This window comes from Adiantum capillus-veneris, chromosome 15 (genome assembly GCF_014529385.1).
Source record: "Adiantum capillus-veneris isolate H3 chromosome 15, ASM1452938v2, whole genome shotgun sequence".
NCBI lineage: Eukaryota > Viridiplantae > Streptophyta > Polypodiopsida > Polypodiales > Pteridaceae > Adiantum > Adiantum capillus-veneris.
The window spans coordinates 31642822-31649816 of record NC_140945.1 but is presented as its reverse complement, the minus strand read 5'-3'; the positions used below and the strand labels follow the sequence as shown (position 1 = coordinate 31649816).

At 43.3% G+C, this 6995-nt stretch overlaps 1 non-coding gene across 1 annotated transcript; it reads left to right on the top strand.

Moving 5' to 3' along the window:
* Nucleotides 1–3930: 3930 nt before the first annotated feature.
* LOC147440477 (U2 spliceosomal RNA) lies at nt 3931–4129 on the top strand. Its single transcript, XR_015184393.1, has one exon. It is a non-coding gene; the product is annotated as a U2 spliceosomal RNA (small nuclear RNA).
* The last annotated feature ends 2866 nt before the right edge of the window (nt 4130–6995 follow it).

The window sequence follows — 6995 nt, the reverse complement described above, 5'->3', positions numbered from 1 at the left end:
TCCCACAATCTCAATTGATAATCGATTCTCTGCCCCGTGTTGAGATAGACCCGTAAGCAGATGTCTATATTCTAACCCTTGTTCCTGTTTATTATCCCCTATTAGCTGATTAGTTTAATATGAGAAAATCATTTGGGTTAGATTTTATGACAAGTATTAAGAGAGATAAACATATATTATTAAAAGACTCTTCCATCTGATGGTCTATTTTGTATCAGATTTAACATGCCAACCCATCATTTCCTCAAACAATATCCATGCTTTAGATTTATCATATTTGAGTACTCCTAGTAAGGATGTCAAAATACCCATCCCTCATGGTCTCAGACCCAAGACCTCACACACCTTCAAAGATGGTGAGAGCTAGCAGGGTATGAGAGTAGATTGAGAGAAAGAAGGAGTATTCTTACGAGAAATATGTACATATCCTCACATAATCACTCATATTAGCATAGCTTAGCTTAGTAATTAGCATGGTAAAGGAGATGAGCATGCAATGAAGCTCGGCTCTTGGTTGGATTTGCATCACAAAACCAAGAGTTGTTGGTGTAGGCCTTCCTTCTCACAAGCTTGGAGTAGGTGATAAGCTTTCCATTAAAGCTTGAGAAGGAGAGAGAGTCTTCTTTACTTCACACATGAGCTAGTGTGAGTGTGTAGGTGATAATGCCTTTGAAAAATCAGCCCCCCCTCTCTCTCTTGGTCGACCCCTCTTGCTATTTGCTCTTGCTAGCATCCTATTGGACCTCCCCAGGCTTAGCCAATGGTAATTAAGCAGCATAACTGATAGCCTTCTGACATGTGTCCCCCTTTCCCCTTTTGTGAGAGCTTTAGGTAATTATTTAATTCAACTAAACTCTCATTGGACCCCTTTGGCTCCCGACCAATAGGAATCAGGCAAGCCATTGGGCTGCTGAATATTCATTGGTCCTCTTGGGAGACTGTCCAATAGTCTTCTAGAGAGATTAATTCTTATTGGTTCTTTTATTAAGTATTTTAATATTAATTAAACTAGATTTACTCTAGCCTAATTCTCATTGGTCCACCTCCAAGGCCATCCAATAGGAATTGGGTGCACCTTGTGGGCATCTGGGCTAGGGAGCTGACATGTGTCCCTCATTCCCTTTGTGTAAAGGGAGCTTGTGTGTGTGTGTGTGTGTGTGTGTGTGTGCGTGTGAGTTTCTCTCTCATCCCCTACTTGCAAGGCTCGCCCCCTCCTATGTAGGTATCCACAAAGACTTTTTGTGACACACACTAAGCATCCAATTTCCCTGGTGTTTGGCCTTTGGACACAACCTTTGAATTTTGGAACCTTAGCATGTTGGAACCTTAGCATTTTGGAAGTCTTAATGGGTTGAACCTTAGGGTCTTTTAAGTCCATTGTTGCACATTGCTCATTTGCAGATGGCCCCCCCTTTGGATCCCTACTGGTGCTAGCTTAATCAATATTCTAGCCTTTTCTCCCCTGGCACTTCCCCATATTAAATGATCAGTTGAACATGAGAAAATCATTTAGGAGAATTAGATATTGATTATTATGACAAAAACCTAAAATTGTATTGAGGCTAAGTGAGGGATGAAGAATCCCGACTCACCTTATTATTCAGAGGAGGAAGGTAGGGGGCAACCCTATATTTTTATGTCAAAAGTAGTACAACAACAATCCAGCCTGAATCAAAGAAAATATGAAACCCTATCTACACACATACCCTTCTTCGGGTTGCCACTAGCTCTAAAAGCAAGCTTATTTCCATTCTTATATTACCATACCCTCAGCTTGCTCATTAGTGGCTCCTCAAACGCATTGAGGTTATCTAGCTTGAGGATCACTTCTTGATAATGATAGATATGGAGAAGCACTCATCCCAAGCTTGCCAATTTATGTCATATTTATTGGTAAGAAGTGTAGACATGTAGTAGTGTTAGTGTGTATACGCGCTTCACCAGGGGCACTTTTCTCCCACTGGGTTTTTCCCCCTGGACATCCGGTGTGAAAGGACACCTTATCTCTTAGGGTTTCATATAAGCTTTGTAGCTCTGAGTTTGTATATACTCTATTATTCCAATACAGAGAGACAGACTACAGAGATCTCGTACACAAGCTCTGTGTCTTCTCCTTCTCCATCTTCTTCCTACTCTGAGTTGCTGTCTTCCTTCTGTTTCCTGTTTCATCATCTTCAACAAGAAGGACCTCCTTTTGGAACACAACTTGGACTCACATCCAGGTTGTAGGTTTTTTTGTTCGAATTTAGTAACATCCGCCACTTGTAGGCCTTGTCTTTAAGTTCTAAACTCGTTTCCAGAGAGCGGAATACATCTAGAGTTGCACAGAGACGATGGTAGTGCAAAAACGTATTCGTCACATCTTTATATCCTCTCCTTGTCTTCACCTCTATACACTGGCGGCTTTTAAGTCCTTCATCCATGATGAAGTTTTGTGGTTCTCGTGCCCTACCAGAAGAGACTCAAACGGTGGTGGTCTGCCATTAGTCCCTTGATTGGCCACAATGGGTTTTTGTGAGACCGATCCTTGGCAATCTGTATTATGAAATTGTTAACTAGATCCAGGAGCGTAGTTAAGTTGGCATCGATGGAGGAGAGCTTTCAATTCGTGGATATCAAAACGAACCCGCGATCGTCATGTAGTCCAACCCGCATATCCTCCATGGACACATCCATCCCGCAGCTGGAGCGGTCTCAAAATCAAATCAATGACTTGTCAAAAGCGATTGATCCGATGACATCTCATCGTACATGCGAAGCCATGGTTCCTGTCGTCCGTTCTCTACTACCATCGAAAGGCCATGAGGGCTTCTTGGGTGACGACTAACACTCCTCCCTAGCTTTATATCTCTTGGGTTAGGGAGAGCCCCCGTGCCTCGTCCATGTGAGGCTGTGGCCACTTGCTAGGACCTTTGTTCACACACAAAATGTTGTAATTTAATCATGACAGAACTAGAACAGCACTGTGCGACTGAACAAAACACAAGTCGCGAGTTTTTGGGACTCAATTACAATCCATTTTGGAGAATCAAGCATAGTACAATCCATTTTCTTCACAGTAGTCGAGCTTTTGAAACAGGCTCAAGGTTGCATATCTATTGGACAGCATTGGTGCCACTTAGCTGCCATGTTTCTAACAGCATCGGTGCTACTTATCAGGCATCCTCTTGCGATGCAGTGTAGAATGTCCCTTTTTGTTGTTTCGATCATCCCTTCAACCCTTTCCTTCTCCCTTTCAGAGCTTCACCTACCGAAGAAGACTCCCTCGCCTTTAGCTTAGTTATTGGAAGGATCAAAGATCGAGGGAGTGGCCGCTGATGACTTTTGTATGAAGGACACAAAATAAGACATAGCTTCAACCTCATGACCTGCACATTGGTGCCTATTCTCAGGGTAGATTCGTTCCTGTTTGTGTGTGACACTTTTGATTGCCTCTTTTGACTCGTGCGTATAGAGAATAGAGGGCCTATGTTATGGATTGGCTTCTGCACAAACAGATGGCCTGATACTAAGCTACCAAAAGTGAGCTTATCTCTTACAACTCGTAGACTATGGCGGCTGAGAGAGAGTAAGCAGCAAGCTGCCAAAAGGGAAGTGCTTATTACAAGGCCAAAAAAAGCGCACAGTCGAGAGCTCCGTTGGCATCGTGTGAATAGCGTAGAAACCTTCAAGGATGGGTGCTCAGATAGTGTGCTATTCCGGGAGCTGTGCTTGTAAATAGAAGTAAGTAGAAAAGTTTGACGGAGAGCCAATGATCTGAGAGGGCAAGGCGCGAGAGGCGGGGCGGGCCGAGAGCTTTGCGTGGCATCACGAACAAATGCTTAGATAGTGTAAACACGGGCTTGCAAAGAATAGAAGAAGCAATTATCCCAGAAGGCAAGGCGCGAGGCGGGGCAGGTATAAAAGCCATGCGGGCACTCTGGGGAACCCATACCTTTCTCGGCCTTTTGGCTAAGATCAAGTGTAGTATCTGTTCTTATCAGTTTAATATCTGATACGTGGTCCATCGGGCCACATGATATTAACCTAATTTTTCTCACGGGGGCAGTCCCCTTCCGGCAGCTTGCTGCCCGGGGACTGCGCGCGTCGCCTCTGTATTGCACTGCCTCAGAGGCCTGGCGCACCCCCCTCCCACAATCTCAATTGATAATCGATTCTCTGCCCCGTGTTGAGATAGACCCGTAAGCAGATGTCTATATTCTAACCTTTGTTCCTGTTTATTATCCCATATTAGCTGATTAGTTTAATATGAGAAAATCATTTGGGTTAGATTTTATGACAAGTATTAAGAGAGATAAACATATATTATTAAAAGACTCTTCCATCTGATGGTCTATTTTGTATCAGATTTAACATGCCAACCCATCATTTCCTCAAACAATATCCATGCTTTAGATTTATCATATTTGAGTACTCCTAGTAAGGATGTCAAAATACCCATCCCTCATGGTCTCAGACCCAAGACCTCACACACCTTCAAAGATGGTGAGAGCTAGCGGGGTATGAGAGTAGATTGAGAGAAAGAAGGAGTATTCTTACGAGAAATATGTACATATCCTCACATAATCACTCATATTAGCATAGCTTAGCTTAGTAATTAGCATGGTAAAGGAGATGAGCATGCAATGAAGCTCGGCTCTTGGTTGGATTTGCATCACAAAACCAAGAGTTGTTGGTGTAGGCCTTCCTTCTCACAAGCTTGGAGTAGGTGATAAGCTTTCCATTAAAGCTTGAGAAGGAGAGAGAGTCTTCTTTACTTCACACATGAGCTAGTGTGAGTGTGTAGGTGATAATGCCTTTGAAAAATCAGCCCCCCCTCTCTCTCTCTTGGTCGACCCCTCTTGCTATTTGCTCTTGCTAGCATCCTATTGGACCTCCCCAGGCTTAGCCAATGGTAATTAAGCAGCATAACTGATAGCCTTCTGACATGTGTCCCCCTTTCCCCTTTTGTGAGAGCTTTAGGTAATTATTTAATTCAACTAAACTCTCATTGGACCCCTTTGGCTCCCGACCAATAGGAATCAGGCAAGCCATTGGGCTGCTGAATATTCATTGGTCCTCTTGGGAGACTGTCCAATAGTCTTCTAGAGAGATTAATTCTTATTGGTTCTTTTATTAAGTGTTTTAATATTAATTAAACTAGATTTACTCTAGCCTAATTCTCATTGGTCCACCTCCAAGGCCATCCAATAGGAATTGGGTGCACCTTGTGGGCATCTGGGCTAGGGAGCTGACATGTGTCCCTCATTCCCTTTGTGTAAAGGGAGCTTGTGTGTGTGTGTGTGTGTGTGTGTGTGTGAGTTTCTCTCTCATCCCCTACTTGCAAGGCTCGCCCCCTCCTATGTAGGTATCCACAAAGACTTTTTGTGACACACACTAAGCATCCAATTTCCCTGGTGTTTGGCCTTTGGACACAACCTTTGAATTTTGGAACCTTAGCATGTTGGAACCTTAGCATTTTGGAAGTCTTAATGGGTTGAACCTTAGGGTCTTTTAAGTCCATTGTTGCACATTGCTCATTTGCAGATGGCCCCCCCTTTGGATCCCTACTGGTGCTAGCTTAATCAATATTCTAGCCTTTTCTCCCCTGGCACTTCCCCATATTAAATGATCAGTTTAACATGAGAAAATCATTTAGGAGAATTAGATATTGATTATTATGACAAAAACCTAAAATTGTATTGAGGCTAAGTGAGGGATGAAGAATCCCGACTCACCTTATTATTCAGAGGAGGAAGGTAGGGGGCAACCCTATATTTTTATGTCAAAAGTAGTACAACAACAATCCAGCCTGAATCAAAGAAAATATGAAACCCTATCTATACACGTACCCTTCTTCGGGTTGCCACTAGCTCTAAAAGCAAGCTTATTTCCATTCTTATATTACCATACCCTCAGCTTGCTCATTAGTGGCTCCTCAAACGCATTGAGGTTATCTAGCTTGAGGATCACTTCTTGATAATGATAAATATGGAGAAGCACTCATCCCAAGCTTGCCAATTTATGTCATATTTATTGGTAAGAAGTGTAGACATGTAGTAGTGTTAGTGTGTATACGCGCTTCACCAGGGGCACTTTTCTCCCACTGGGTTTTTCCCCCTGGACATCCGGTGTGAAAGGACACCTTATCTCTTAGGGTTTCATATAAGCTTTGTAGCTCTGAGTTTGTATATACTCTATTATTCCAATACAGAGAGACAGACTACAGAGATCTCGTACACAAGCTCTGTGTCTTCTCCTTCTCCATCTTCTTCCTACTCTGAGTTGTTGTCTTCCTTCTGTTTCCTGTTTCATCATCTTCAACAAGAAGGACCTCCTTTTGGAACACAACTTGGACTCACATCCAGGTTGTAGGTTTTTTTGTTCGAATTTAGTAACATCCGCCACTTGTAGGCCTTGTCTTTAAGTTCTAAACTCGTTTCCAGAGAGCGGAATACATCTAGAGTTGCACAGAGACGATGGTAGTGCAAAAACGTATTCGTCACATCTTTATATCCTCTCCTTGTCTTCACCTCTATACACTGGCGGCTTTTAAGTCCTTCATCCATGATGAAGTTTTGTGGTTCTCGTGCCCTACCAGAAGAGACTCAAACGGTGGTGGTCTGCCATTAGTCCCTTGATTGGCCACAATGGGTTTTTGTGAGACCGATCCTTGGCAATCTGTATTATGAAATTGTTAACTAGATCCAGGAGCGTAGTTAAGTTGGCATCGATGGAGGAGAGCTTTCAATTCGTGGATATCAAAACGAACCCACGATCGTCATGTAGTCCAACCCGCATATCCTCCATGGACACATCCATCCCGCAGCTGGAGCGGTCTCAAAATCAAATCAATGACTTGTCAAAAGCGATTGATCCGATGACATCTCATCGTACATGCGAAGCCATGGTTCCTGTCGTCCGTTCTCTACTACCATCGAAAGGCCATGAGGGCTTCTTGGGTGACGACTAACACTCCTCCCTAGCTTTATATCTCTTGGGTTAGGGAGAGCCCC